The sequence below is a fragment of the Crocodylus siamensis genome, chromosome 10 (genome assembly GCF_052110815.1).
Source record: "Crocodylus siamensis isolate JL-2025a chromosome 10, ASM5211081v1, whole genome shotgun sequence".
Classification (NCBI taxonomy): Eukaryota; Metazoa; Chordata; order Crocodylia; family Crocodylidae; genus Crocodylus; species Crocodylus siamensis.
In genome coordinates, this window is record NC_143404.1 from 50,242,618 (window position 1) to 50,264,621 (window position 22,004).

Sequence of the window (22,004 nt, forward strand, 5' to 3'; positions counted from 1 at the left end):
GGGGGGAGAGTGTGATAGGATGTAAGGAACATCTTCGTGTACCCAATGTGCTTAGTCCACAGCAGCAATAAAATGTGCAGTCTTATAGAAATAAATATAACAAAATAATAACATGGTCTCTGAGTGACAGAAAGTGCTATGTCAGTCTCAAGGTGCTTACTAAGGAGCCCATTCTACAGATGGGAAACTGAGGCACAGGAGACCAGTGTTAGGCCAACCAGGAATCTTGAGACTCACTCCAGTGCTCTCTCCACTAGCACCACTGCTCTCCACAGCACTGCCACATAATTCTCCTTCCCTTCTTCTTTCCGTGTAGTCAACACAGTCAGCCGTCCAGCCGGGAATCCATAGCTGGAACGAGACAGAGATAACTGCTGTGCAGCTCAGAAGGAAAGCGCTTGCTCTGCAGGCCCAGTCCTTAAATCCTCTCTCCAACAAAACTCCCAGTGAAGTTCCAGGAGCTTTGTTTGATGAGTAGCTTTGGGACAAGGCCCTGCGTTCGGTGCCAACCTTCCAGTTGCTCTTTTTCTTCCCTTACTGGAACAGAATTGTTCTGTATGCCCACAAGGTGGCACCATTGAGTTTAATTTTTCCTTAAGATTTTTTCTTCCTTTAGACTGAGAGCAAACTTCATAGCAAAACCACAGGACTGAGCTCAAACTTCACAAAGACACTGCAGCTGAGAGAGATAAAGACTGGATCCCAGAGTTCCTCCCACCCCTGGCTGGAGACCATGGTCAGCCAAGGGATAATAATGATTAACTGCCATGCAGCTCTTCTACCAGGCCCACGCCACACAGAGCTTTCTTCAGTCTAGGGCACTGCTTACTGGAATTACACAGGTTTTTGGCTGCAACTGTGTGTTTCATTGAAGCTTCTGTCCACTTGATTCATCTTCCAGCAATGCCCCTTTTATCTGAAATGAAATTGTCCAGTGATCTATTGAATGGCTTTTATTGTCAACCCACTCCAGAGTTCTTTGTGCTTTAAATGAAGTTAAAATATTTACTTTCTTTAGCAACAGCTTCAGCATACCTGGGGTTTGGGCAAAGCAAAGGCTTAGCTGCTGCACCCCTCTCAAGCTGAATCCTGGGAGATTTTTCAAGTGAATCAGCATTGGGACCCGGTTACTGTTTTGGCTAGGAAGCCTCAAAAGAAAGCCCTTAGTTTGGCAGGAAGTGGTTACACTGACTCAATAGGCAGCTCTCTTCCCTCTGATTCTGTTAGTACCAAATCAGTGCCCAATGTGGTAACAGGCATTTGTGGAGGTGGTTTCTTTTGTCTGAATCATGAGATGAAGACTCTGATTACTTTTCTTTAAAGATACAGTGAAACTCTTACAGGATTAGAAGTGCTCTGCCCACATATGTTTTTATTTATATAACTGCATCTTACCCAATTGACTTTGTTCTATGGAGGTAAGTGTCTATTAGTACTTATTTGTATTTCAGAAGCTTCTTGAAACCCTAGCTGAGATAGGTTGAAACAGGATACTGTGGCACTGGGCACTCTCCAGACACATCAGCCCTAGATCAGTGTTTCTCAGTCTTTATCCTCCAAGCCCCGCTTTATAACTTTCCTACATTTAGTGGCATCTTGGCTGGGAATCACTGAACTAGAATCTAGCTAGTGCCAGATGGGGCAGAACATAATCCCACCTTGCCCCGCTCTTTCCACTAGCTGCCCCCTTCCTATCCCTGGTTTGCACCTGAGGGGGTAAGCACAGCCCCTGCTGCCAAAACTGTTCCTTTGGTGCCTCACTTGTTCTATCTGCCCTCCAAGCCCCTCCCATTAGCCCTGGGAACACAGAAGGAGGTGGGGGGCAAGAGCTGGGGTGAGCCAGGCTGCAAAGTGCAGGTCCATGGCCCTGCATCTGCCCATCCACCTGGAACAGAGTGCAATGCTCAGAGCATGGGGACAGTCAGCACAGGAGCTGCTAGGCGAAGTGGAGAAGCTGAAGCAGAAGTCCCCAGAGGAGCAGCTGTGGGCATCTCTCATTTACTAGATGCTAGGGCAATTGCAGGGAGGTTACTTCATCACATTGAGGCCAGGCATTGTGACCCCCTTCAAAGGATCTTACATCATTCCAGTTGAGATTCCACAGTGGCCTAGATGCATGACATGTTAATCCTGGTGTAATTTACCATACATCGATTTCATAAACAGATACAAATTTCACTGGTGTCGGCAGCAGACAGACAACTGTCTCTCCTGGCTTAGCTGCTTCAGTAGGCACTGAATACAGAAGTGCTCCATGCATGTTTTACAGTGCTGTAATTTAGAGTAGTTTTTATATCACTATAAAGTTACAGACCTCTTAAACATGACAGAAGTGCAGTATTGGGGGGAGGGGCGGGTTCTGAGATTTCCCTGCACTTTCCAGGCTAGGCGGCAGGTGATGCTCTGCAGCCTCCTGGGGCTTCGCCACTGGTCAGAAATGTGACCAGCATACAGAAATTATTTAAAGTGCCATAGGTTGCTAAAGTGTTATAAAATACAGCACTTCAAATTTAATACTTCATTTAACTAGGGTTAATTTAAAGCACTGTACCCATTTTTAAAGTGCTGTAAAGCTGTGCACTTCTGTTAAGGCAAGGCTATAAAGCACTTTAAATGGCAAAAAAGCAACTTCTGTACACAGCCTTATTACAGTCCTTACCACTAGATGGTGAGGGGAATCAGTATCTGTATCTGAGGTGAGCAACTCACTCCGTGGAACAAAAACTAGTGCCAGATACCAACAGTAGTATCAATTACGCAGGTATAATTTTACCCCAGATTTTTCCTGGGGTAACTATATCAGATTCCAATAACTTATGCTAGTGTAGAGCTATTCATTGTGGATCTGCCCCTTTTAAAAATGGGGTAAGGGTGGAATACACAAATGTAAATGTACTGTGTGTACACCCATACAACCCAGACAACCCTGACCCAAAAAACTGAGAGGCATAGTTAGCCATGTTAGTCTGAAGTCAAGTAGAAGGCAGGTAGATCTGCACCTTACAGACTAACCAAAGTAGACATATCACAAACTTTCATGGGCTGATGCTCATTTCAGCAGCTCATTTCAGCACACTTTGGTTAATCTATAAGGTGCAAATCTACTCTGCCAAAAGTTAATAGTCTAAGGGCATGGGCATTGAAACAAGTTACTGCAAGATAAAAGGGTTTGCTGTATCCTAACTACTCCATGGTAACTGCCCATGGATTACTGTATTTCATGGTATATAAGTAGAGTTTTGAAGACAAATTTTTACCTCCTAAAATTCATACTCAACTTATATACCATCCCCCACCTTGGTGTGCAAGGCGCTGGAAGCCCAGACTGGCTCGTAGGAGAAGCAGCATGCTGGCAGGCTCCTGGGAAGGATTGGGGCCCTGGGAGCTCAAGCAACACACAAGATGCCTGGTGAGCAGCATGGGATCTCGGGCAGAGGCTGGGTGGCCAGGAGTTTGTTTTCCAGGGGGTGAAAGTGTTCAGAAGGACAATCATCATAGAACAGTAGGTGTGTGTTTTTCCTTTACCTCACAAGAACCTGTTGGGTGACCATGCCCTAAGGCAGTGGTGCTCAACCTCCAACCCGCAGGCCAAATCTGGCTTCCAGCACTGCAGTGATTAAGGCTGCCACTGCCCCCCACTGCCAACTTTCCAGATCCATGGGGAGCCCTGCAGGCTGGATGATATGGCCCTGTGTGTCAGGCTGAGGCATGGGATCAGACCCATGGACTGACCCCTAGTCCACGGACCTGCCCCATGCCACTCATCCTGCCTGCAGTGCTGGAAATTTGAGCACCACTGCCATTAGACTTTGATCCCACGCTGATGACATTTTCATTTCGAAAATTTGGAGAGGCATAAAACCACCCTTCATAAAACATAACAATTTGGAGAGGCATAAACACCATAAAAAACACCACAAACATAAAAAAAATAAACATTTGGAGAGGCATAAAAACATCACCCTTCCTCCTCCCAGCACCTTTCTTATATGGCCTCTAAGGCTCATCCTCTGAGCTGCTGAGCACCCTTCACCACTACCATGAGAACTGATGCATTTGGCAGGATCAAAACCTCACACAGCCTGATCCTGCAAAATCTTCTGGATATCAATGCAATTGGGCTCTTCCTGCTGGAATGCTATGTCTAGCTAGGAGTGCATCTAGCTACCTCTTTCCCCTGACTGAATGAAGCTGCAGGATCAGGCTCCACATTTGCACCTTTCTGGAGATGAAAGGTAGGAAACAGAGGTAGTCAACCGACAGGAAAGAAATATGGGTGAGAAACTACTACCAACTCAATGGGAGTCTCCTAACCCCTAGTTTCCCAGTCCCCGCCAGCTCCCCTGAGCTGTAAACAGCTGTGGTGGAGCTTGCACTGCAAGGAGAAATACAGGAAAATCCCAGCTCAGGACTTCAGAGCTCCCCAAACTGGAAACAGTCGCCATTTTGTAGAATGGCACCAGATGCCTGAAAGCTGAGATGCCTGAAAACTGCTGCACTCCTGAAAGAAGATCAGCCAGGACCGGCTCCCCACTGCTCCTGGAAAGTATCAGTGCCAGGACTGAGTTGTTACAGCTAAATGCAGTGGCCAGAGCTTCCAACCAGACAGATCAGAGCCTGCATCACTGGTCTGTTAAATCTTATTGACACATGAGAACAGATGCTGGTTGGAAGGGAGATAAGAAGCAAGGAGTGAAAATAACTTAAATTTTCCCTATTGTGAGGCCAAGTGAAAAAAAAACACAGCCCTCCCCCACAAGAAGGACTACTGGAAACCCAAACACTCAGTAAAAGTATCCAGCTGCTGGAGGCACCAATAAGCCTGAAGATGTGGATTGAAGTGCATTTTTTAATGCACTCCTAGATAGAAGTAGCACTGCGGTGCTCCCTGAGGCATAGGGACATACTCCCCAGCACTGCTGCTGTGATCCTTGTCCAACGAAAAGGGATCCTACACCACCTACACCCAGGTGAAATGTGCAACCAGGTGAATCTCATGACCAGGAAGGGATCATATGATTCTTCCAGGATGGTATAAAACTATTGATCTGAGCTCACATAGGATGAACTTTGTGTGGATGATAGCAAAGAGCCTCAGAAGGGCTCAGTTAAAGAGGCCTAAGTAAAAACAGAGAAGACCACAGCCCCTATTAGGAACTAGGTTGGAGGGGAGTGAAGCAGGGCACTTTGACTGAGCCTTATACTCACATCAGGAAAGTTGTCAGCAGAGCCCTAGCAGGGGCCCCTGACTGCCTTTGTTACACACAGCAAACACCAGTCTTAAACCCTTTTTTTGCAAAAATATTTATTTCTATATAAATAAATAAATATAAATCCCCATCTCCATACCCATACCCTACCCATTGGCCTCCTCAGAGGGCCTGCCCTTAAAAAAATCTATGCCAGACACCTCTCCACCAAATGAGGTCTGCCATTTCTTTCCCGTCAGCCTCTTCTGTCTTCCCATAGTATCAGTACATTTCACTTAGTCACACTGAGTACAAAGACATCACATCACTGTACATCAGCTGTGTGCTGTACTAACACCAAATCCCATAGGGCCTGAGAGAGCAGCCCTCCCTTGCATGGGTGAGTCCTGCTTACAGGAAAACTTCTGTTGGCTGCTAGTGTAAGCATTTACCACTGCTCTCTTCCTCCTTCTCCACCCCAGAATCTCCTTTGAAGACAGGACTAAATGACAATGGCACCCAGCACTGCAACTCATCACACACCAGTGTCTGCCATCTAGACCCTTGCAAGCGGGATTAGATGTAGTGGTGGTGGACAGGTCATTTTCGGCCTGGAGGGATGTGGGCAGTGGGCTCCCCCAGGGCTCGGTCCTCGGGCCTGCACTGTTCAACATCTTCATCAGCAACTTGGACAAGGGGGTAAAAAGCACCCTGTTCAAATTCGCAGACAACACTAAGGTGTGGGGGGAAGTGGGCACGCCAGAAGGGAGGAATAGGCTGCAATTGAACATAGGTTACAGGGATGGGTGGATGAAAACAGGATGGGTTTCAACACTGACAAGTGCAAAGTGATGCACCTGGGGAGGAAGGACCAGCACCATACCTACAGGCTGGGGAACTCCCTTCTTGTCAGGGCAGAGGCAGAAAAGGATCTTGGAGTCATCATTGATGCCAAGATGAACATGGACCGGCAGAGTGGGGATGCAGACAGGAAGGTCAACCGCACCTTGTCATGCATCCACAGATGCATCTCAAGCAGGTCCAAGGAGGTGATTCTCCCCCTCTATGCAACACTGGTCAGGCTGCAACTGGAGTACTGTGTCCAGTTCTGGGCGCCGCACTTCAGGAGGGATGTGGACAACATGGAGAGGGTCCAGAGGAGGGCCACTCGCATGATCGGGGGCATCAGGGCAGGCCCTACGAGGACAGGCTAAGGGACCTGAACCTGTTCAGCCTCCACAAGAGAAGGCTGAGGGGGGATCTAGTGGCCGTTTACAAATTAGTCGGGGGGACCAGCAGGCATTGGGGGAGTCCTTGTTCCCCCAAGCACTTCCAGGAGTGATTAGAAATAACGGTCACAAGCTGGCAGAGGATAGATTCAGACTAGACACCAAGAGGCACTACTTCACTGTCAGGGCAGCTAGGATCTGGAACCAATTTCCAAGAGAAGTGGTGCTGGCTCCTACCCTGGGGGTCTTCAAGACAAGGCTAGATAATCACTTTGCTGAGGTCGTTTGACCCCAGTACTCTTTCCTGCCATGGCAGGGGGTCGGACTCAATGATCTGCTCAGGTCCCTTCCAACCCTACTAACTGAAACAAAAAGAGGAGGACCCTGTCACTGGTGGAACAGTAAAAACAGGAGACCCGGCGAAGCCTGTCAGTGTTGGCCTGTGGCTGAAAACAGAGCAGGGACACGCTACTAGTGTCTCACATCTTGGTAAAGCACTAACAGCTCTGGACTTTGATTTTATGTAATATACTGGTCAAATGGGTGCCTCCCATTGCTTTTCTTGCCATTTAAAGCACTTTATTGCCATAACTTAACAGAAGTACACAGCTTTACAGCACTTTAAAAACGGGTAAAGTGCTTTAAATTAACCCTTTTTAAATGAGGTATTAAATTTGAAGCATTGTGGAGCTCTCCGCATTTCATAGCCTGGAAAGTGCAGGGAGGATCAGAGGCTCTTCCTCACCAAACACAGCACTTCTGTCATGTTTAATAAGAGTGCTGCAACTTTATAGTGGTATAAAAAGTGCTCTAAATTACAGTGCTGTAAAATGTGCACAGGACACTTCTGTACACACCCCTAGAGGTCAGGGTACTGACAGAGGTTTGAGTCTACTCAACCATTAGCTTCAGGACTAGAAGCCTTTAGATCCAGACATCCCAAGCAGGGACATCCATGCAGTTATAAGAGAAGTTGGACTTGTACAAATGAACCAGTAGGTTAGCACAGTTGTTAATGAGGAGGAAGGGGTACATGACTGAGGAGGTGTCTCTCCTACTACTGCTTAGCTGTAGCAGCCCAGCACTTCACCACACCAGCACCCTCCCTGAAAGCATGGGGAGCTAAGGCATAGAGTAGATTTGTCTAAGATCTCTGCAGAAATGGGAGACTGAGCAAAGAACGGAGCTGGAGTCGTTGGGTCCCAAGGCTACGTCTTATCTGCTAGGTCAGGGGTGGCCCAACTATGGCACGTGTGTCACAAGCAGCCTGGGCAGCCTCTGGGCGTGGTGCACAGCAGATTATAAGGGAACAGGTAGCACAGTGGCAGAGAGAGAAGGAAGCAGAAGACAGAACAGCAGACTGGACAGAGGCAGTGGATTGGAATGGTACTCAGGGAGAGTACGGGGCTAATTTCTGGCGCACCATTGAAAAAGACTGGCCCCCCACTGCTCTAGATTATTCCTCCTTGGCATAGAAGAATATGAACAGAGAACTATACCCCAAATTAATACAGTCCATGGTATTCAGCTATGCTACAGCCCAACCTGAGGGGGGTCAGACACTGTTTACTCGCCTGCTAAGGCCTCCTTTACACAAATTCTTTACCCCAGATTTCCCACCGTGGCCTTCAGTGGTTCAGCTTTCTAGAAATAACTACAGGGTGAGTATTAGTGTAGATAAGGCACTAGCAACAGCTATCATTTTAACAAAGATGTCACATGGTAATAATAATACCCAGGTCTTCTATAAAGCTTTTTATCAGTGGAACTCAACACATGTCACAAAGAAGGTTATTATTCCTGGTTTACAGATGGGGATACTGAGGCAGGGATGAAGTGACATAAAACTAAAGACAGTCAGCTAGCCAGTGACAGAGCCAAAAATAGAGTCCTGATGTCCTGAGTCCACCCACCCACTTAGATGATTTGGTGCTTTAACTACCAACAGCTGCTCAGAATCTTGCTCATACTACTTACTGCTCACCCAGTGGCTGGCACTGGGGGAAGCTGAAACCAGGTAGCAACATCATGGCATTCTAGGTACAAAAGTCTCACATTGAAACCCTTCCCAATCTCTTTAATGTGCATAGCCTATGGGACCCCACAGACTAGGGGTATAGTACCTGACCTATAAGGGTACCTGGGGCCAGATACTGTTCCTCCTTTGAGGCATCTAAGAGGGCTTGTTTGACTCTATTCCATCCTTTTCAAGCCTTGGACATTCATTGATGCATCCATTTTTGTAACACACTGTCACCTTATCCTGCAAACTGAGTCACAAAAAATAGCAAGGAGGAAGGATTTGCTCACATTTTTGTATTAACTCTTTTTCAGGGACTCAAGCAAGATGGAGCAGCATTGCAGTTAGGTGCCTAAATCCACTTATGCACTCAATAGATAGATTCGGCCCCTGTTGTGCCCTGTCCCAGGCAGTCTAGTGAGATGTGGGTTGTAAAAAAGTCTGCCTGGGAACTAGAAGTCCATTAGGCCCTGCTGTGAATGCCTGCCCTTGCCCAAGCAGAATCCAGACTCTATCAGCTGTTACTGTTCTAGTCACTGTCACACTGTTATAAGTACTGTAATTGGAAGTGAGGCACTCTAAGCTACTCCAGACCCAGCCTCACCAGGAAGAGTCACCATAAGAAAGAATGCAGCAGTTCATCCTTTGTGGGAGCTCACAGCTAATACAATCCCAGTTCCGGGCCCCACTGCCCCTCCTCGTGGAGGCGCTGTAGAGGACAGGGTAAAAGTTCTGCCTGTAACAGAGCACAAAGGTATGCCAATCCCAGTGGGAGGCCGTATAGGGAATCATTTTGGAGTACTGCCTGCAGCAGAGCTCACAGCTAAAATAAATCTCACTGTTCCTAAGCAGCATCTTTTCTGTACAAGGAAACAGCTGTAACAATTCATACACTTACTGAGCACTAGAAATACTGCTCACGTGCTCAGGGGATCCCTAACTTTTTATTTTTGTGCCTTTGTTTAAAAGGCACATATAAAAAAAAGTGTTGCTTGGAAATCCTGTACCCTTATAAAGGAAGCTTTATCTCTTCCTAGCAGCTGGCACTTGTCACTGCAGCGTTGGCTCCCCTTGCATAAGGGCCTCTGTTGCTTTTTCCGTCAGCATTTCATCTATATAAGGCAGAATCATCTTCTTCTCTGGAGCCCTCTATTTCCCCCCCTTTTCCCTTGCACTCATATCCCAAAATCCAGTGTCCCACAGCTGGGCTGCTGCCACAGCTTGCAGCATTCTTTTGCCTTGTATGGCCAAATCCTTGGGGGTGGGTGGGAACAATTTAGGTAAACTCCCTTCTCCATTGGCTGCCTCTGCCATATGACCTAGTTCCTTCCAGCCAGGGAGATTAAAACAGCTAGTTAATTTCTTCTATTTGCAGGAGTCAGAAACGCTTTTGGGATCTCTTGGTTTTTAACTGTTTCTGACAGAGGTAAGGACTTCTCCTTTGATTCACTTTCCATATGGCATTGTTCCCTATGGGCAGAAAGGCTGTACCAGGGATGAAATCTAGGGGTTCATGGAGATCCCTAGAAATCTCATCACTTTCAGACCTTGGTTTTAGAGTTTCCAGAAGTTTTAGGGAGGAACATGAGTTAGTGGCTCAAACCCAGCAATTTGTAGCATCCAAACACCTTAAGGAAAAGACTAGGTCTGGTCAGGAATACATTCTGTCTTTGGATGGATCTGATCTCCTGTAATGGATTGTGTGAATGCTTCTGCCAGGAGGCGATGTTGTGGCAGAGAGTTCCTTCTGCTGCTTTTAGCATTTCCTTGCAGAGAAGGAAAAAAAGTTGGAGTCAGATAACAAGGTTGCCCTGTGGGTTGTCAGGGTTATGGAAGAAGAAAATGGATCTTGGCCTAGGTTAATTCTTTCAGTCTTGGGAGTGAACAGGCATGCAGACCTGAGTGGGTGCATAAGTGGCATGGCACCCCCACAGGAGCCCCCAGAGCAAGTGCTCAGGAGATGATACCAACTGGATGAAAACATATGTTTCGCTGGGATTTATGCTGCCTGCTGTGTTTGCAGTGGAAGCAATGCGATGTCATTGCATACACAGTTACTTCTTGCTGTCCTGTCTATATCTGTTCTAGAAGGAAAGAAAATCTCTAGATCTGGGTTAGGAATGTTTAACTCTTCCCACTTTTTCAGGTGAGATATTGGAGAAGGGTGGGAGTTAATGGGCCTGTGTATCATATTGTAATCTCTTGAACCTGGGTGTTGTTCACCTCCCAAGAGAGAATTTTCACCAGTGTCCGCAGGTTGGAGAAGAGCAGGGTAAACCCACCCTGTGCTGTTGCTCCCAGGATGCAACAGGAAGGCGATTATAGCATAAGCAGTCAATGCTTTCCTTATTGTGCAAGTAGTGCTATTAATGTCAGTGGCACTGCTCTCATGAGTAAGTGCCTGCCAGTGAACTAAATGGCACCACATTTTGGCCCTTTGGCTATAACAGAGCTGGGAGAAGACCAGGTCATCATCACTGGTGGCAGAGCAGGTTCCAGACCCGGCTGCTAAACCTTTTACATACAACCTTTAGCAGTCAGTGGGCATGTCTACACATTCATTAATGTGCTGTAATTACAGTGCATTAAATGTTAATGCCTGTAATAACAGGTACTAACTTAATGCGCTGTAATGGGTGACGCTGCACAATAGCGCAGATGAATGCTTTTCAGGTGATGCTTAATGCCCACTGGACTAATCTACTGTGCATTAGCATGGTTTTTGCCAGCCGCGCTAATATGCAGTAGAATTAGTCCAATGGACATTAAGCATGTCATGCCCACTGACAGTCCCTCCTGTTGATGCTTCTCAACTGTGGGCCTGCTGTGGTGAGGACAGGTTCTTGCTTCAGTCTAATATAAGCCAGATTGGCTGAGCCTTTCCTTCTGCTTCTCTGTAAATCCATATTGCGGGGCCAGAGCTTGCTGTTAGTGCCTCCCACTGGGTCTGTTTTCAAAGATTTATTTTTGTCTGGAATGTTTGGTTTTTTCCCATGTTGTATTTGCTGATCGCATAAGCCAAGAAGAGCCTGTCACACATATGCATCTGCCTTCTCTGGATGATCTCTTCACAATCTATGGAGTATAACTACAAGCAATAAATGTTCTTAAATAAGAAAGTCCTCCCCTTTTTCCTCAGTTAAACCTGAAGTAGCTTTTTGTCCTGTTTGGAGAAGTCCCATCACAACTTGAGAGCGGTTTGGCTTTCTAGTCCCATTTCTTTCCTCCACTGGAGCGTTAAATGGTCCTAGGAAAGCTATTAGACATGACTGGGTAGCAGGGAGGGCAAGTATTATGAGGTTACCAAAGATGGTTCTGCTGCCTTGGTTGTTTAATTCTTTACCCATTTCTGTTGGCATCTTCACAGTGTCACCAATGGGAGGAGTTAAATATTTTGCTGTTTGCTTCCAAATAGTCATGCTCTCTGAAGTGCCTGTGCCAGGTTCCCTTCCCAGCATGGGGCCCAAAATTTCTCTCGGGGAGTGTAAAAATGCATTTGGGAACATCTCCATGACAGGAACGAGGTCAACGAGAGCTTCCCTCGTCCAAAATTCCTAATTCATCCTCCATTCTCCAAAACCTCCTGAATTCTAAAAAGAAGGTGACTCTGGGCAATTCACAGGAGGGGGACTGGTAGAATCCATCAGTATCCTTGATCCTAAGACATACACTTGGAGTCCACTTCAGATGGGTACAGAAATCCAGTGCAGGTCCCTCTCCTCTAAAGGGTCCTACCCAGGAATCAAACGTGTAGGCACAGAAGAGGAGTCAAGTCAGGATTATTTCTTTCCATCTTTAAAATGAAATATCTAGGGCAGAAGCTTTCTCCCCTGCTGATGCTGTAACAAGTTTAATCTGTGAGAGGCACAGGGAGAGCACAGACTGGTAGATTTTGCACCTATTTGGTATTGCCTATTGCAAGCACAGTAGCTGGTGGAAGGCCCTGATGCACAAAGGATACATAAAATAAGGGTGGTTGTCCTAAGGGTAAAGGACTTGGCTATATTACACTCTTGCTGGTGAGTAATGCCTGTTTTTGGGGTGCTTCTGTAGCATAACACTCAGTGCAGCCACAAGACAAGGAAAATCAGCGCCTCCCTGGCCCTCTAAAGATGTGATTTATGTGGGTTGTTCAAGAGCAATAGTCATGCTCTGGCAAAGCTCAACCCCAGGCATTATTTTATTAGCAACTGCCATGAATTTTCTTCTTCAAGCAATGCTGGCACCAGGAATAGTTGCATTTGGCAGGATGTGCTGGCCCAGCTCAGGATACAGCCTAACATTTGGGTGTTGTTCTGCTCGCTCTTGTGCACATTCTTTGTAGTTATGACGTGTGTTAAACCACTCTAGGGTTGATAGTCCTCCAGTGCCTTCCCATAATTCCTTACCACCACCGTGTGCTCAGAAGGAGAAGACAAGTTCTTCCCCACTTCACTGGGAAAGAATCCTAGAACACCTTAGCTTCATGCAGCACAAAGCATGATGGGACATGCCTATCCCAAGTTCTAGGGATGCGTGAGTTATTGCCTTCTCTCTGGTGTGACACTAACTCTGGAGGCTTCTGTGATGTGGCTGCTCACACCTCGGCTAAGCCCACTTGGGTGCTGATCACTTGAGTTAGCTCTGCAGTGAAGACACAACTTCATGCAACATCCTAATGTCAGTTGTTTGCTACAGTAATGGAAGATGGCAGCATTAACTTATGGGGAAGGTTAAGAGACAGGTGATTTAAAAGCAAAAGGCAGCAGATGCAGGAGGAGCTATCTGCAAGTGAGCCATAACTGCTGTGGCTGTCACAATCAGCAGAACAAGATGGGAAAAGTACCACATCTGGTGTGCACAGCAGGTCATGCCCATCTCCAACACTACGTGGAGCTCCAAAGGACAAAAAAAGGCCCTAGCAGGAACCTGGTTGTTTATGCTGCACTATGCGTTGGGGTTGGATTATGCCCTGCAGCACAGCATGTCTTCTAATGTTAGCAGTCACAGTGTTCACCAAACTCTGAAAACTTGTTACAGCATGTGAGCTGCCCTAGAGCAGCATACGGTGTGTGCTGACCACAAGCTGCCTGAAAAATAATACTTTGTGCAGGTTTTGAATGTGCTGGACACTAATTTCAGGAATATAAATTGGTGGGATTTCAGTGTGGTCTGACGCTGTCTTCTTCCAAAGCTCAGATGAAGTTGCAAGGACTTCCTCTGGGACTATCCAGAGTTGTTTTTTTCATCTTCCATATAGCCCAGCTGAAAGCTATCAGAAAACAAAATCCATCTGTCAGTGCCTTGATGAGTGCCTCTCCTGCCCAAGCTGAGAAGAGCTCTCGGTCATTCCATGCCAGGAAGTGGGTCACTGCTTATGTGCAGGATGCTGTGTCTGAGTCCCAGGCTGCTAGAAGCTTATCACCAGCATTTTCAAAGTGACTCTGAATTTTTTAACTCCACATTCAAGGCTCCTTTAAAGTGGTATGGCCTTCAGAAAGTACTGCAAAGCTACTTGTGAAAAATTAGCCACTTCTAAGGTACTAGAGTTGAGCGCTCCAAACTACTAGCTAGTTTTGATTGTCTTGGCCTAACTTCCCATATCTGTGAGCCTGTCTACACTAGTCTCATAAGCTACTTGCAGACAGTAAAAAAAACAACCAAACCAAAAAAACCCCAACAAACACGCCTTATGAGAAGGAGTGTGTTAGTTTGACCCGGCCCTGCAGCGTCTGTAGAAATTGGGCATTTCAGTGAGGCTTTTTGCGCTGTCATGGAAAGCTGATTCAATCAGCTATTTGATAAAAGCTCCACTAAAGCACCCATACAGACATAGGGCAAGCTGGATCCAACTAATGTGCTGCCGCTTCTGGGGATGTGTTGGATTTGGTGCAGGAGCACACTGAGTTGAAAGTGAAACACCATTTTGTTTTTATAGGGCCAAGGCATGGTGCCTTTCAGTGCCAGGGGAGCCCCGTTCTAACAGCCCTTCACCGTCTCCAGCAGGAATAGACCACACAATGATGGAACCTGGGCACTTAGTGCTAAAAACGGATAACAGGTTCGATTGGGATTTGAGCATCTCATCTCCCAGGAAACCACAGTTTACAGACCACAAATCCACTCTCCCACATCAAGTATCTGTGAATTATCCCAAAATTACACTTTGCCTCAGAACAATCAGGTTAACTCGAGTTAATTGCCATTTAAGCTTTGTAAATAAACACCATGCTCATCACATTCTGGACCAATCAGCACAGCATTAAACTGCTTGTCTGTTTTCAGCCTATTGCAGCCTAGTAATTGGTATTATGGCCTTCTCATCACTGAACAAGTTGATGACAGAGGGGAAACAGGGCCTTTACACTGGGGCTCCCATCTTGAATCAGTGGTGGCAACAGTAGAGGAAAAGGCTGGTCATTTGGACTAGGTCAGCAAAGCAGACTGTTTTATTGTTCAGAAACTTTAGGTCTTTGCTACTTTTCATAGCAAACAAATTAAAAAGCCACCTTAAAAATTGTAAGTCCTGACTGAAAACAGGACAGAAATGTTCATTTGACCAAACCAACAGGATGCCTGGGACAGGCAGTGTATCAGAAGCAGGAATGAAAGAGCCAGAAAGTTACCAAATCAGTCCCCAAACCACACCAAGCCTCGCTATGGGGCAAACTGACAGGAAACACCTTGCTCAGAGGCCCAAAACAACAAACCAGCAGGCACTAAAGACCATAATTAATCCACATAACAAGAACCATGTAGCAGTAGAAACAATCTAAGTTGTTCTGTTTTGTGATCATGGCAGACAAAGGGTAGACATTTGAATAATATTAACTTGCAAGGTTAGAACAAAACTTGCACTTGTTTTCCTAGCTTTTTCTCATTTCTGATGTTACTTTTAAAGCCCTGGTCTGGTCTGGTCTAGTCTAAAGCTTACTGTGGTCACTGGGAACATTTCCACCAACTACAGTGGGCTTTGCATCAGGCCTGGTGAGATGTATGCATTTCAAGTGAAGGCTCTCTCTGGCAGGCTGGAGCCTTTGCAGTCCTCTGGATCCCCAGTGATTGTCAGGAGGACACAGCACCTGCTGACTCCCTGCAGGATGCACAGAGAAACACTGTCCCTGCCACACAGAGCTTTACAATGTAGCACTGGGACGGAGCTGAGGCATCCAGCCAGAGGAGGGCAATGAGGAAGGATGAGCTCAGTTGCTCAGATAAAATGTGTCCAGCTCTCGGTGCTTCAGTTAGGCCGTGTCTTTAAACTGCTCTTATTGTCTCATTCCTGGTTACGTTAGGAGGAGTGAATGTTACAGTGGGATCTACTGTGGAGCCGCCACAGAATTGGAGGACTTGGTTACTGGCTCTTATTCCTTCCCTCTTACGTTCTGCCCTCTGAGGTGCATGAGGCGTGGCTCAGCCCCGAGGACCTTTACTCCCTGCAGGGCCACATCCACAGCCCATCCTCCTGTCCGCCAATACTGACACATCTTTCTGGTCCCCTCAAGTGCAGTGACTACTCATCACAAGTAAATCCAGTGCTTGGGGTCCCAATGAGAAACTGCAACAGACTACCAGCCAGGCCTGTCTGATGCACATGGGGAACGTGGTGGGTGTGAAACTGCTACTCCCCCCTGTTATTAGAGGGGTCTCTAATTGTGCATCAGCAGATTACAGGGAACAACTAATGCAAAAACAGGGACAGGAATGAGGGTCAGATGTTAGTAACTGGGCAGAGCATACTGGCTAGTGTCCACTGGCCTTTGAATGAGTCAAAGGAGCCAGTGGACTCCTGCCTAGAGAGGTGAATGGACATGGGACAGGAAAATGGCACCACAGTCCTGGGGGGATTGAACCTCCTTCCTGGCCAGATAGATTGCTAGTTCAGCGAGGGCCAGGAGGAGGTCAGCCAGGAGGTCCTAGGACTTGGTGGGGCAACGGGCAAGGAGTGAAGTGACCAGCCAGGAGGGTGAGACCAGGAAGGGATGAGCATCAATCACCCCAATCTGCAAGCCCCACCTCCAACTTATGTGTGGGTCTCTAAATGCTGCTGAACTTCCCCCAGCTCTCCCCAATGGGGAAGGCCTCCAGCTGCTCTCTGTACTGTGAGGAGACAACTCCTCGGCCAGCACTGTTACCCATTACAGAATGGAAGAGCTTCTCTCTCCCACCAGATGGATCCAAAGTGTGGTGAAGGGGAGCTAATCTGTGGCAACACTAGAGGAAATGGCTGCCTCTGCCATCACAGCCCTGCCCCAGTGCAGAGTTCTGGGACTTCCAACACAACCAGGCCAAACACCAGTGGGGCAGACCAGGCACATCTCCATCATAGAGCAGAGCCTGAGATACCAAGATGTGGATGTCTCCCACCACAACACAGCTCTAGTGTGAGGCTGGATTGAGAGCAGGGTTAAGCAGCTAGCTGAACACATTTTTAAACCTCACAGTGACTCGGCTCCTTATGTCCTGTCTACATTAGTACCCCCAGCACCGCAGCTTCCCTGCAAGGGAACAACAGCCCCCGAGCAAGAGAAAGGGAAAGACTGGAACAGAGACAAATGAAAGGAAAAACAGAATGAGGGAGGGGCAAGCAGGAATGGACAGGAGATGGATGACAGCACAGGACAGGAGTGTGTCCCATGGAGACAGGCTCCCTCCTAAAGGTCTTTCATCCCATCCCAGCTGGATTTACAGGCTCTGGGGAAATCCTAGCCCCCTGGGATCTGACTATCCTAAAGGCTCTTGGTCCCTTTGGGTCTGCCAGTAATAACAAAGCAGTTGCTACAATGGTTCATAAGAGGCAGCCGGCACAGCCGGGGTACATTCTCTGGCATGCAGCACTGAGTGGCATCACTGCATTGTGTTGCTTAATGCAACATGACATGGTGCCTTAACTACTTTGTATCCTATGCCAGAGAAGCCAGGAATACAGGAGAGTACATTCTCCAGCACCACACAGGGGGCACACGTCAATTATAACAATACTCTACACTTGCAGCTTAATGCACTTTACCTGCTAATTAAACTGTCAGTTCCCCTGTGCAGCAAGTGTGTAGAATCATCCCCACTGTACAGATGAGAAAACTGAGGCAGACGTCATAGGGAATGGGGGTGTGACCCCTCCATATCATCTCAAGGAATTGTAGCCAGATCTCCACCTCCAACTTTAACCATTAGGACACAATTGACTGGTCAGTCAGCAAGCCTGAGATACAGGAAGGCCCATGCTGAGTTAGGATGGTCAAGTCATTTTTAATTTGAGACTGTACATCTTTAATTTAGGGACTCAGTGAGATGCCTTAAGGCTGGGGTGGGCAAAACATGGCCCATGGGCCAGATGCGACCTGTGGGCCCCTGGCTGCCTGTCACATGGCCCTCAACGACTTACCAAAACTCAGTAAGCAGCCCTCCACCCAAAATAATTGCCCACCCTTGCCTTAAGGAGATGCAGCTCTGAGAAGTACTGAGCACTCTTATCCCCAGCTGGAATTAATGGCAACTGCAATACATGAGCTCCTCACCTTTCTACTTTCATTCAATACTGTGCATTACTGGAATATGAAGACTTGCACTCGGGTTTATGAAGTGCAGCCTCTGAGCCAAGGGGCATTTACTGCTAATTGGCCATCAGCTTTGCCTGCTTTTCTCTCCTGCCTTGGGGTTGATGGATAGGAGGCAGGTGTGATGCATCACTAGCAGTTTGTGACAAAGAGCACTGGATTCCTCCTGAGCTGAGGGCTGCTACCTGCATAGGGTGGGAGGGTGTCACGGCCTTGAACTAACCCTCCCCCCTCCGGCTGTCAGGATTGGCTAAGCAGGGGCCCTCCAGCAGCCTCCCCCAGTTGGAATGTCACTGTGCCAACAAGCAAGGCTTTGAACTCTGCAATCATTGTGGGCTAAGGGGCTTGTTTCATTGCCCTGCAGCTGCAGCACAGACTTCTATAAATTGTGTACAGGGCTTGGCTGAGCAGGAGAGTTGCTCCTAGTTAAAGGGAAATCAGCTTAAAAAACAATTTGGTCACATGTAGACAAGATGTTGAGAAGCTCCTTGGCTCTCCACACCAGCAGTCCCCAGGAAGATGTCACTCAAGAGATATGTTGGCTGCTAGGTTTTGTACTGGATTTATGCTATGCCCATAAGCACTCCCTGCTTGATTGTCAGTGACCCCCAGCTGTTGAATTTACCTTTCCCTGGTTGGTGACTCATTACCTGACCTCAGAGTTCATTGCACACCAGTCTTACCAGCTTCCCACTAATCTCTCTGAGGGATGTACATCCAGGCAAAAGACCATGGGCCAAACAGTGAGCTGGTATAAGTACCTAGAGCCACTAAAACCAAATGAGCTACACCAGTGAAACCAGCTGAGAGCAGATTGCTGCTGGTACGGGGCTGTGGGACCTGATCACTGACTGACCGAGTCTATATAGGTGCCTCTGGAGGCAGAGCTGTTATAGTAACACTTAGAGATGCATTGAGAACCAGAGCCTTGTTGCACTCTGTGCTGTTCTGGCAGAGGTTATTATAGCCTCTTCCTTAGAAATCTAGGGTAGCACCCTACTGTGTTCTTGTGTGGAAGAATTGGAGGGATGGGTGAAGAAGCAGGGAGAGGGTGTCTGTGTCAGACAAGCATTTTCGGGGGTGAAGCATATACCAGAGAAAGAACAGGGAAGGGGGAAGAGGAAGAGTCTAGATGGGAAAAGTGCAGGAGTGGGTAGAAAGGGGTTACGTTCACCCCAGAGCAGATGCAAGTCTGGAGGAGACACAACCAGTTCCCCCCTGCTCAGCTCACTTGCATTCCTGTCACAGGGGCCTCTGCAGGGTTTGCACAGGCCACAATGCTTGTACCTACAGCTCATAGAAAGACAGTGTAGAAACCCCATGCATGGGACATGTCCATCTCCTCTTTCCACCAGCCTACCTGCTGGGAAGGGTCAACAAAGCATGATGAAGTGAATCCCCCACCTGGAGGCCAAATGTAAAGCCACAAAGGAAACCAAATAATGAGAAACGATTGATTAATCCCAGGCTATTTTGCTAAACTCAAGCAGCAATTGATCTAGATAAAATAGACCAGGCAGGGCCAGCCCACAATTTTTTGTGGCTCCCTGCAAGATATAGTTTTGGGGCTCCCTGATACATTGAAAAAATCAAAATTGTGGTATAAACTCACTGAAATAAAATAGTTGGGGCTGGGCTGTGCTGCTGGGCCAGGGGGTGGGGGGCAGCATGTGCTGGAGATGCCTGGGTTCCCTCCTGGGGCTGGGGCCCAGGACAGGAGCCGAGCCAGGAATTCCTCCCCAGCTCCGCCGGGAAGGGGCTCCCTGCCTGCTTTGAGCCCTTTAAACATGGTACAGGAGGTGGGGGCGAGTGGGCACGCAGCGTGGCACCTGCAGCTGCAGGTTCTGCAGGATAGGACAGGCTGGCCCTGGGACCAGGCAGATGCAATCCATCCAGCAGTTAGATGTGCTCTAGGAGAGGAGGATGTGGAAGAGGTGGTGGGGTTAGAAGTGACCAGAACAGTTAAATCCTTATGCAGAAGATCACATGAGGAGCATCACTGAGAATGGTTAAAGGAACTGAACAGTGCAGGAAACAGGGATGCCCTAAGATGATATATCACAGGGTAGATAGAAACGGCAGCTACCTAGCAGGTGCAATGGTGAACCAGAACAGATGCTAAGAAATCTGGTGTTCCTGAAAAACACAGGAACAGCATCACAGCAACTAGTAAAGGCTGCAGAGTTGATGGCAGAGGGCAGCTAATGTCACCCCAGTAGCTGTCCTCCTTGATGGCTGCAACGTTGTGTCACACCTGGGGGCAGGGAGCAATAGGAGCCTGGGCATGGAGTGGGAGCTGTTTGCGAAGGGCCCCAAGACTGTGGGAAACTGCTCTGTGACTGTTAACTCTCCCAAATGTTCAAAAATCACGTTTCTTTTACAAAAATATAAAACCAACAAACCTCAGGCCTTTTCCTCCTGCTTCCTCCATGTGCTCTCTCTCAAGCTCTTCTCCGACTACAAGGCTTGGAAACTGACTTTGCAATGGAAGTGGAGAGTCTCTAGCAATCACGTGACTCCAGGTGCGGGGGGGGCTCTAAAAGAAATGACAAGCAGGGTGAGGGTTGCTGTAACATTGGCAGAGTTGCTAGTGCTGACCACCATTGCAACTACTACCCCAGGTGAAATATTCTGTGGGTGATGTGGGAATCTTCCAAGCCCCATGTCCCCTTGAGAGTCTGCCAGGGTTATCCAGGGTGTCTGTAATATGGAGGAGCCTTATAGGGTACTTGAAATGCTAAATAGGACCTCAGTGAGCCATATCCTTCCAGAGTGTAAATCAGAAGATTCCCCCCTCCTCTCCCGAGTAGGGATTTAAACCAGTTAAGTTTGAATTGCAGTTTAAAAGCTTCTGTAAGGCTTAGAGCACTGTGCTGAGCTCGGGACTCCTAACCCCTACCTAGTGCTGCTTCTGCTGCAGGGATGAGCCCAGCTCTGCAAGCCTCTCTCAGGCTAAACAAAGAGAGCAGGGGGAGGGGAAAGGAATGCCAGGAATTTGCAAGGAACAGATAACCAGCTTCCTGGTTGCTCCTAACAGGCGGGCCCTGGGAAGAGGGCCCAGAGCCTGTGCCTTGTTTGTGAGCCTGCCTTTGTGTATGTGAAAGTGTACAAAGAAACCCGATAACTTAAAACTGCAGGGCTTTGCCATGGGGTGCTGGGCAGAGGGGGAGGAGAGGAAGAGGCCTGAGCTGTTCTTCATTAGCACAGTAACTCTTTGTGCTTCGAAGTACCTGTCAGACCAGGACCGCAAAGGAGGGGGCATCCTGACCCAACTGCTCGGGCCCACTGCCCCAAGTTCAGGTTCTAGCGCTTCCACCTGGGGTCAGGAAGAGGCCAGCTGTGCTAGAGCCCACCTGCTGAGCTCTCAGCCCGACCCAGGGGGGCCAACAGATAGATGTAACACCTGAACCGGTCCAGGAATGTCACTGGTTGGGGGCCAGCTCACAATTGTCCTCGGAAAGACGTGTCCACACCTGAGAGAACCCTCCCCTTGGAGGGTGCGCTGCTGCCGAGGGAGGTAAAGCTCCCAGACCATCACGCCTGCCAGAAAGGAGTGGCGGGGTTGCCCGGTGCTGAGGGGCTATGTGGCCCCTGTTTGTGGTTCCCAGGTAGGGTGGCCATCAAGGTACCTCAAGAATAGAGGACTGTCCCCACCACCATGAATGTTGCGTGCCTACTGAGGCTGGAGGGGCACGGCGAGCTCCCATAGGCAGCGGTGTCAGCGGCAGCGACATGGCAGCAACAAGCAGGCAGCTCCTGCAGGCAGCCACAGCCGTGTCAGTGGAGGTGGGGTGCCAAGCACTGAAAAACAGAGGACATAAAGGTATCCAAAAACCAGACTGTCCTCTATAAAACTGGATGAATGGCCACTCTATTCTCAGGGGGCTGAGTGCTCTGCCCCCCCAAGATCTCAGTGGACTTTCAACCCTTTCCTTGAAAGCCGTACTGCCAGTTTCACCTCCCTGGCAGAGATGTGCACTCTGGGGTGCCAGGCCTATTTGAGGTAGGCCACAAAGGACAGCCTGAGACC

General features: G+C 48.1%; 1 protein-coding gene and 1 long non-coding RNA gene across 2 annotated transcripts in view; one reads left to right on the forward strand and one right to left on the reverse strand.

The window, feature by feature from the left end:
• On the reverse strand, positions 1 to 20,994 carry LOC149856575 (uncharacterized). Its single transcript, XR_016444504.1, has 3 exons — positions 20,874 to 20,994; positions 20,377 to 20,510; positions 1 to 916 (listed from the first exon to the last, which is right to left on the reverse strand). It is a non-coding gene; the product is annotated as an uncharacterized LOC149856575 (long non-coding RNA).
• Positions 9,759 to 22,004, forward strand: part of MYL9 (myosin light chain 9) — a 20,942-nt gene continuing 8,696 nt past the window's right edge. The window contains exon 1 of the mRNA XM_090065236.1: positions 9,759 to 9,864. The gene's annotated coding sequence lies outside the window, so the exon portion shown is untranslated. The remainder of the gene's footprint in view (positions 9,865 to 22,004) is intronic.